The following is a 10,646-nucleotide window of genomic DNA, read 5'->3' on the forward strand; positions in this document are numbered from 1 at the left end:
TATCTAGGGTGGAGCAGGCAGGGCACGTGCCCCGGGCACCACTTGATGGAGGGATACCATTAAAAAAAAAAAAATTTAAATGGCCACTGAAAACAAAATGGATACTGCGCATGCTCAAATGGTCTCTGTGAGGCCCTAGGCCATGCCAGGCCTTGCAGAGGCCATTTGAGCATTCATAGTGGCCATTTTGTTTTCAGCGCCCATTTTTGTAAAAAAAATTTAAAAAATTAAATGGCCACCGCACATGCTCAAATGGTTCCTGCAAGGCCCTAGAAGCCAGCGGGGCAAGGGGGAACCTTTGCAGACACCCCCCCCACACACACACACGGCCTTTAGGAAGCAAGTGGTGGCAATGGGCCCGGTGGGCCCAGCCGCAAAGGCGGCACTCAGCTTGGTGGCGGGCCAGGCTGCAGAGAGCGGGGATAGGGGGAGGGCAAGAGAGTGGGGGAGGGGAGAGGGTAAGAGAGTTGGGGAAGGGTGAGAGGCGAAGAGCAGGAGAGAGGAGCAGGGGGAGGGGAGGGAGGGCAAGAGAGAGTGGGGCAGGGAGAGAGGGGGAGGGCAAGAGAGAGAGGGACAGGGGGAGAGGGGGAGGGCAAGAGAGAGTGGGGCAGGGGGAGAGGGGGAGTACAAGAGAGTGGAGCAGGGGGGAGAGGGGGAGGGCAGGAGAGAGGGGCAGGGGGGAGAGGGAGGGCAGGAGAGAGGGGCAAGGGGACGGGCAGGAGAGAGGAGCATGGGGAGGGGGAGGGCAGGAGAGAGGGGCAGGGGGAGAGGGGGTGGGCAGGAGAGAGGAGCAGGGGGAGGGGGAGGGCAGGAGAGACTGGGGCAGGAGGGTGAGAGAGAGGGGAGGGAGGGCAAGAGAGAGTTGGGCAGGGGGAGGGGAGGGGAGCAGAGAGGAGCAGGGGGAGGGCAGGAGAGACTGGGGCAGGAGGATGCGAGAGGGGTGGGAGGGCAAGAGAGAGTGGGGAGGGAGGAGAGGGGGCAAGAGAGTAGGGCGGGAAGGAGGGGAAGAGGGGCAAGGGTGTGGGGCAGAAGGGAGGGAGGGGGATACAGCCAGCCCCAAAGAGAGCACAGATGCTCTTTGTGGGTTGGCTAGTCAATTTTATTCTGCACGTATTCAGCAGAGCTTTTCCAGTTGGTCAGGGGTTTAACTCAAACCCCTTCCATTTCAAGTTCACTTTCAGAAACAGTGTATCACTGTGACACATTCAATTATTTCTTTGCAGATAAAATGTCTAGTATGCGGGATGATCTGAACTCAGCATCGTACTGGGCCGACAGGACACTGGGATGATTCCCGGTGCACCTTATGATTGATTTGATATTTACCCTGGTGCAAATATTGGTCACCTGAGGGCCTCTGACCCCACTCCCCACACAACAGGGCAGCAGTGGAAGAAGCAAAGCCCCTCTCAGGGCAGACCCTTGCCCTCTGCCGCCCGGCTGAGCGCTTCTCCTCAGGCGACACGCGAAAGCCACTGGTAGTGCTGTATGCCAGGGAGCAAAGCCCTGATGGGAGCACAGTTATCCAAAGCCACCACCCTCTGGGGCTTGCCTGATCTGGCCCCCTGTGTCCCCTCCCCAAAGTGTCAGGCAGATGTGCATGCGGAGGGGCAGCAGAGACTTGGAGCGCTCGCAGGGGCTATGCAGCAGACCTCAGCCAGTTGGGGGAGAGGAGAGAGAGCAGCCCAGGGACCCCCACTTCCCCCCTCACAGTCCCCCTGGGCACCCCTCCCCAGCCCAGCCAAAGGCCAATGGTGAGGCGCAGAAAGTAGCACTGGGACAGCCGCGCCCACCCGGGGAGCCCCCTGCATTGCCCCCTGCATCTCCCCCTCCTGGTCCTGGTCAAAACGTGGTGCCCTCCCCACACACATTCCACCACCCTCTCAGTGCCCCAGTCTGGCCTTGTCTGAACTCTAATATTTCTGCAGGTCGAATGAGGGGGGTATCTGGCAATCCCTCTTGTGAGATTAGATTGGATCAGTTTCTTACTCCTGAGGATGTGGATAAGCTGCTTGGAGTGCTATGGCCTACCACCTGTTTCTTGGATCCTTGCCCAGCATGGCTAATTTTGTCTTGCAGGGAGGTTGTTGGAGCTGGCCTGGTTGATATCATTAAGATCACTGAGGGACAGGGGCGTAACTATAATAGGGCAAGGGGAGACAGTTGTCTGGGGGCCCACTGCCTTGGGGGGGCCCCCAGAGGCAAGTCACATGACTGACTCCCCCAGCCGCGCACCCGCCCAGGCTTCCTTCAATGGTATTCATCCTCTGAAATTGATGCGAGTGTCAAGACCTGGAGCTACCAGAACAGCATGTCTTTCTCTAGTACCATGAAATGACTTGCATCGTCCACAATTTACAAAACCTTTTAAAAAATAATTTAGGATGATGTTCTATTGTGGCACATAGGTTTTTACTATGCTTTTTGTTACCACTATTCAGCCTCATGTAAGATTTCTTTACTTCATGAGCTGAGCTTCAGTGAGGGTGGGGGGCCCATTTTAAAATCTTGTCTCTGGGCCCACTACAACCTTGCTATGCCCCTGCTGAGGGAGGGCAGGATGCAATCTTGTCTGAAGGAGGCCGTGGTCAGACCCCTTCTTATGAAGTCCACATTAGACTCCCTGGTGATGGAGAGTTATAGGCCAATGTCCATATTTGGGTAACATGATTGAAGTGGTGGCGGCTGACCAGCTCCAAAGATTCTTGGAGAAAACAGATTATCTAGACCCATTTCATACTGGCTTCAGAGTGGGCTATAGGGTTGAGATAGCCTTGGTTGGCTTGATAGATTACCTTCTCTAGGGAATTGACAGAGGGAGTGTGACTCTGCTAGTTCTTTTGGATCTTTCAGCGGCTTTCAGTACCATTGACCATGATATCCTTCTGGATCGCCTAAGGGATTTGGGGATAGGAGGCACAGCTTTACAGTGGTTCTGCTGCTATGTCTCAGGTAGATTTCAGATGGTGGCACTTGGTGATAGCTGCTCTTCAAAATGGGAGCTACTATATGGGGTCCCCCAGAGCTCCATTCTGTCGCCAATGCTTTTTAAGATCTACATGAAACCTCTGGGTGAGGTCATCAGGGGATTCGATGCTGGGTGTTATCAAGATGCTGATAACACCCAAATCTATTTCTTCTTGTTATCAACATTAGGAAGTGGCATTAGCTCTTAAATGCCTGGCTACATGCAATAATGGCTGGATGAGGAATAATAAACTGAAGCTGAATCTAAGCAAGATGGGGGTGCTCATTAGTGGGGTCATAATCTGCAAGACGGTATAGAACTTCCTATTCTGGATGAGGTTACACTCCCCTGGAAAGAATAGGCTTGTAGCTTGAGAGTGCTCTTGAACCTAGGTCTCTCTCTCTGGTGCTTCAGGTTGAGGTTGTGGCCAGGAGTGTTTTTTACCAGCTGCGACTGATTCAACAGCTCTGCCCGTTTCTTGAGGAGAATGACCTGAAAACAGTGGTGCACCAGCTGGTAACCTCCAGGTTGGACTAATGCAATGCTTTCTATGTAGGGCTGCCTTTGTATGTAGTTCAGAAACTTCAGTTAGTTCAAAATGGGCAGCCAGATTGGTCTCTGGAGTATCCTGGAGAGAACACATTATGTCTGTTCTCAAACAGTTGCACTGGCTGCCAATATGTTTCTGGGCAAAGTACAAAGTGCTGGTTATTACCTTTAAAGCCCTGAATGGCTTACGTCCAGGTTACCTGAGGGAATGCCTTTCTCTACAAAATCCCCACCGCTCATTGAGATCATCAGGAGAGATCTGTCTACGGGTGCCACTGGTTCATCTGGTGGCGACCTGGGATTGGGCCTTCTCTGTTGTCACACCAGGTTGTGGAACATGCTCCCCATAGATATATGATTGTCTACCTTGGAGGCCTTCAGGGGAGCTCTAAAGACCCCTCTCTTCAACCTGGCTTTTAATGATATCTGGTTTTAATGTTATCTAGTTTTAATTGTAATTCTAATTGCTTTTAATTGGTTTTTAATTTTAATATGTATTTTTTATTTTAATGTAAACCACCTTTAGCCACCATTGGAAGGGTGGTATATCAATCAATCAATCAATCAATCAAATAAATATAAATAAAAATAAAAAACACCAACTCTTCTAATTTACAAATGCTTCCTTGCCTGGTGGCAGTTACACACAGACAAGGAATGAAGAGAGAAAAATGCAAGATATTGGAATAGAGGGCCACAACTTTGTTGCTATGTTATTCTTATATTATCCTTTATTAATGTATCATCCTTATATTAATGATCTGTAGCAAGTAAACTATGTTGACATCTTATTTGAATAACTAACCATCAAGTGTGGGCACCTAACCTGATAGGATGTGAAGTAGTAATACAATCACCCCTCTCCTCATACCCCTATTGGACATGATCCCACCCTGGCTCAGAGTCATAGAACAGTTTCAAGTTCCACTTCTGGTTCTTCAGATATCATATAACCAAGTTCTGTTGATGAGAGAGGCCTGTCAGAGTCCCTTCACCCCAGCCATTTAGGCCTGAGTGGATGAGGCAGACCAGAAGGCCTCAAGAGGATTCCTGCGGCCTGCTGGCCTGAAAGACCAGTCTTGAGGAAACCCTTTCACCCTTCAAGTGATAATTCAGGCAGGATGCTCACCACATCCCTAGCTTAAACTGTGCAACTATCATAAGAGTTATGAAAAACACAGACAGCCCAGTTCAGCATCCATAAGTTGAAATCATGTTCATAGGACAGTTTGCATGAACACGGCACAAACATGCAAAGAGAGGCAGGGAGATGTCAAGAAAGCGCCCACGCTGACATCATTGAAAGATGTCCCAGCGTGCTGTTGGGCATCCTTCAATTGCATGTGGGGGCTGTTCCACAGAATGGCCCCTAAATACACACTCCAAAACCCTTTTAAAGAAGATGCACAGGCTTAAGTAGCCCTCCTCCTATTGGCCAGACTGAAGAATGAAGGCAGAATGGAGATGCTGTTTTCTGATCACTTCATACCTTGCTTCCCTGTGCTGCAATGTTCCCATATCTGCATCGTGGAGTGTGTGTGTGTGTGTGTGTGTGATTAGAGGTATTCTTCTCTTCCTTCTCTGACCCCTCTGAGAGACAGTGGGAGGTGCCAACATGGGCTGAGGTGAGTCACACCTGGTGGAAGGGATCACATTTCTGTTGAGTCTGTTTGCCTCAGTTTGAAGCCTCTGGGAAGAGGAGGAGCCACCTGAGAAGATAGCAACCCAACAACCTTTTCTTCCAGAAAGGAAAGAAGGAAGGAAGGAAGGAAGGAGGCAGGGGAGATTCTGAGAGGCTGGTATCTCTTTAGGGGAGTGGTCCCAGTGTGTGTGTGTGTGTGTGTGTGTGTGTGTGTGTGTGTGTGTGTGTGTGTGTGTACATGCGTGCGCGCTTTGCCAGGGCTGGTTTGGGGGTTAATTTCTCTCTTGTCTAGCAATGGACATTGGGAAGTGCCAGCTAGGGCTGAAGTGAGTCACACTTGGTAGGAGGGGCCACATTCCTGTAGAGCCTCTGAGGCTCTACAGAATTCCTGTTTGCCTCAGTTTTAAGCCTACTCTCTACATAAGAGCCAGGGAACCTAGTGAACAGAACTTAGCAAACAGGAATTTGCAAACAGGGTCACAGGAGTTTTGTGTGGAGTTTAGTGAGGAAGTGTGTGTGGGAGCTTGAAAGGAGACCCCTTGATCACAAGGAGCCCAGCAGGAAGAGAAGGTAAGTACTACTCCCTCTTTCATATACTTTTGAAACTGCCTTGTGCACTGCTGTGATGGAAGGAAGATAGCAAAAAATTCCATACGGAGAGAGTATTTTCTCCTGTGGCTCCAGTGAGATTGAAACAACGGCGCATATACTCTTGTACTATCAGTACTACCGTGACATTCGGCATAAGCTTATCTCCTCATATATTAGCTCATATCCAGGCTATACTGATTCTTTTTATCTTAATTTCTTCTTGACAGATGAGAATGACTTTGGATCCTATAATGTGGCCACATTCTGCCTTATAGCTAGCAAAATTAGTCAGAGTTTAATAAGAACTAAACATTTTAGCACCTGTATGTATGTTGTCGGATATGATGTTAAGTACTTGTCGGATATGATGTTGTCATAATTGTATAGAATACAATATGGTATGAGATTTAACAACATTCTCTATTAGGCACATAACTTTGCTGTCTTGCCACCTTTATACTCAGTATTATTCTGATACCAGTGTTGAGTAATGCTTACATATAGTTAGTTCTATGTTCATAGTCTTAACTTTTAGCTTCTTCTACTCACTATATTATGTTTTTGGTAATTTTGTGGAGATCGCCAATTACCTTGTAGGAGTAGATTGTCTTAACTGTTTTTTGTTTATTTTGTTTTTATGCTGGTCAAAGACTGAAATAAAGACTTTGTACTTTTGAAATAAAATTTGAGCTGTTGAATAGCTGACAACTTCAGCTAAGAAGAGCCAGTGTGGTGTAGTGGTTAGAGTGCTAAACTAGGACTGGGGAGACCTGAGTTCAAATCTCCATTCAGCCATGATACTTGCTGGGTGACTCTGGGCCAGTCACTTCTCTCTAGCCTAACCTACTTCACAGGGTTGTTGTGAAATAGAAACTCAAGTATGTAGTACACCGCTCTGGGCTCCTTGGAGGAAGAGCGGGATATAAATGTAAATAATAAATAAATAAATAAGATGACAACTTCAGCCCTGACTTTCAAATAAACAATCTCCAATACTCTAAACAGCCAGCAAAACCAGTCATGAAGATAGAAAGCCAGCAGGGGGGAGGGTGCTTCCCAGTGTATTTCATGGAGTGTAACATGTATGACTATTTGCTTGATGGGCAGAAGTCGTGGGTGTGTGCTTGGTGCAAGGAGCTCCTGGCTTCCAGGGAAAAAATTCATTCCCAGGTGGCTAACCTGGAAAAGCTCAGAAAGTCAGAGAGGTACATGGATGTGACCTTCAGGAACATGGTAGAGCCATCCCACTCCCAGGCTGATGGCTCCTCTGCTGTCAGGGAGAATGAGTGTCTTGGTGAAGGATGACATCATTCTGAGGAAGAAGGAAATGCTCCCTTAGAAGGGACCCCTTTCGTAAATGATGAGCCCTTATCCTCTCACACAGGGGATACTCCTCCAGTTGGGTGGGGGGTCTCCTAGTAGTGGGCAATACAGTCATAAAGGGTATAGAGTGTTGGGAATTCTCTCTGGTAGGAGAAACCCTTTTTCATTATGGCAGAGTGCACAGAGGCACAACACAGTGGAATTTAGTTAGGCATGTGTGTATGCAGAGAGTAAAGTAACTTGGAGCCAGTTCATAGTTTCAAATCAATATAAATGATATTAGAGAACTCCATTCTGGATAGGAAAGTGAGGAGTTAGGATCTCTAATCTAGCTAGCTAGCTGGATGCAGATGGATTCTGTATCTCTGCACACATGGTGCAGGGAGAGGAGATTGCATGTTGCAAGGTAGAAGGAACAGGAACAGAGGAAGAGGGAAGAGGAAGTGCAAAGCAGGAAGGATGGAAGTTAGTCCCTAAGAGTAGCAATCTACATTCCAAAGGGATAGTGTCAGAGCAGTAGAGAAGGGATGACCAATGTCTTGACCCTCTAGCCCTCTGACTCACTAGTCTGTCCTCCACTGTCTTTGAGACAAGAGACAGCGCAAAGTCCTTCACTTCCAACATAGAGAGATGACTCTGTGACCCACATGTAGACCGCACAGTGACTTGCCTGCCTGGTAAGAATGTTGTGGATGCCATGTGGCTCCTAGTTAGGCTGTTAGGCCATGCTGGGAAGGAGTCAGTTGTTATGGCTCATCGGCATCAACCATGTTGGGAAATGCAGTCAGAAGGTCCTGGAAGCCAAATTTAGGTGGTTAGGTAGCATATTGAAGTCCAGGACCCGCAAGGTAGCATTCTCAGAAATGCTACCTATTCCACACACAGGTCCCATGAGACAGGCAGAGCTGAGGGGTCTCAATGCATGGATGAGATGGTGGTGCTGGGAGAAGGGGTTTAAATTTGTTAGACAGTGGAAAACATTTTAGGCAAAGCCTGTATGAAAGGGAAGGGCTCCACTTGAACCAAGATGGAACTAGACTGCTGGTACTTAAAATCAAAACAGTTGCAGAGCAGCATTTAAAATGACACCCGGCGGATAGCTGACAGGAGCTGGGCCGTATCTGGATCAGCAAATGCAATCTCTTAAGGTGCGATGGTGTAAATGATTAAGATAAAACCGAAAGTGACAGAACAGAACCAGATAAAGAGCAGACAGAAGGCTGTGCTAGTTGGTCAAAGAGATCAAATGGCCAAAAGAAAGATAGCACACACCAGGTAAGAGATTCAGCATACAGGTTCTTATATGCCAGTGCCAGAAGCCTCCAGGCCAAGATGGGAATGCTGAAGTGCTTCGTTGCTAATGAAAACATAGACAGAGTTGGCATAATGGAAACATGGTGGAACAGTGAGAACCAATAGGACACTGTTATTCCTGGATATAAACTCTATAGAACAGACAAGGAGGGACGAATTGAGGTGCAGTAGCAATATATGTTAAAGCAGGGATACAATAACAGGCTAGAAAACCAAGGAAAACTGGAGTCCTCCATAGAAACTCTATGGGTGATGATACAAGGCCTGAAAGGAAGTGCGGTACTAGGGACATGCTATCGCCCTCCGGACCAAAACACTGACAGTGACTGGGAGTTACAGAAGGAAATCAGGGAGGCATCAAAGAAAGACAGAACTGTAATAATGGGTGACTTCAATTACCCACACATAGACTGGGTAAATTCACAGTCATGTAATGACAAAGAGGCCCAATTTCTAGATACATTGAATAACTATGCCCAAGAACAGTTGGTCATGGAGCCACCCAGATAGAAGGCAATCTTGTCCTGAGTGGTGCCCAGGACCTGGTGCGAGATGTCAGTATCGTTGAACCTATAGGGAACAATAATCATAGTGTGATCAAATTCAGCATACATGCAAGGAGAGAATTGCCAAGGAAGCCTAACACAGACATTTTGAACTTCAGAAGAGAAAACTTCTCTAAAATGAGGAGTTTGGTGAAAAGAGAACTGAAAGGGAAAATCGGGAGTGTCACTTCGCTCCAGAATGCATGGAGTTTATTTAAAACCACAGTACTAGAAGCCGAGTTAGAATGTATATCAAAAAGGAGGAAAGATACCACCAAGACCGCATAGCTTATAGCTAAAAAGTAAAGTCAAGGAAGCTATAAAGGGGAAGACTTCCTTCAGAAATTTGAAGGCCTGCCCAAATAAAGAGAACAAAAAGGAACACAAACTCTGGCAAAAGAAATGCAAGGTGACAATAGGGGAGGAAAAAAGAGAGTTTGAAGAACATTTAGTTAAAAGCATCAAGGAGAACAATAAAAACTTGTTTAAATACATCTGAAGCAGGATACCTGCCAGGGAGGTGGTTGGTCTGTTAGATGATGAGAGAGTGAAAGGGATTATTAAGGATGATATGGAGATTTCAGATAAGCTAAACAAGTTCTTTGCATCTGTCTTCACAGCAGAGGATACTGAGCTTATACTTATGTCTGAACTCGGCTTCTCAGAGACAGAGGCTAAAGAACCGAGTCAGATAGAGGTGACGAGAGATGATGTTCTAAACCAGGGCTGCTCAACTTCAGCCCTCCTGCAGATGCCCATAATCCATGGCTATTGGCCAATGTGGTTGGGGATTATGGGAGTTGTAGTCCAAAAACAGCTGGGGGGGGGGCAAAGTTGAGCAGGCAGGTTCTAAACTGTCTGGAAAAATTAAAAATTAACAAATCTCCAGGGCCAGATGGCATCCACCCAAGAGTCCTTAAATAACTCAAATGTGAAATTGGCAACCTCCTTACTGAAATATATAACTTATCCCTACAATCAGGCTCTGTATCGGAGGACTGGAAAGTAGCCAGTGTAACCCCTCTCCTTGTTAGTGCTGAACTCAAGAAAATGTTCTTATTTTTCTCCCCCGTGCTTTTCATTAGCTTCAGGTGATTGGCTGGGAGAGTTTAAGCTTTGCTATACAGGAATGTCGGGTTAAACATCTAGCATTGAAAAATGACATCTTTATGTTGAAACGTTTGCTTTTAACAGAATCTTGATGGATTGACCCCCTTTTATACACAATAAATAAGGTCTATAATGTAGAACTGCTATGAGCTGTTATCATGCATATTCCATTGCCATTGTACCATCTTTCTTATCTATCTATCTATCTATCTATCTATCTATCTATCTATCTATCTATCTATTACATTTATAAACCACCCCATCCAGCTCTGGGTGATTTGGGTGTAACACTGATTTTCAAAAAGGGATCCGGGCAGGATGAGTGGAATTCATTCCCAAGGAATGATATAGAAGAACAGGCACTGCTAAGGGAGAACTAACGTGGCTTCTGCAAAGGTAAATCTTACCTCACCAACCTTTTGGAGTTCTTTGAGAGTGTCAGCAGGTGTGTGGATAAAGGTGATCCTGTTTACATAGTATACCTGGACATTCAAAAAGCTTCAAATGTGCCTCATCAAAAACTCTTGAGAAAACTTAGCAGTCATGGGATAAGAGGACAGATTCATGTGTGGATTGGTTACTGGTTGAAGGACAGGAAACAGAG

This window comes from Hemicordylus capensis, chromosome 4 (genome assembly GCF_027244095.1).
Source record: "Hemicordylus capensis ecotype Gifberg chromosome 4, rHemCap1.1.pri, whole genome shotgun sequence".
Taxonomy (NCBI): domain Eukaryota; kingdom Metazoa; phylum Chordata; class Lepidosauria; order Squamata; family Cordylidae; genus Hemicordylus; species Hemicordylus capensis.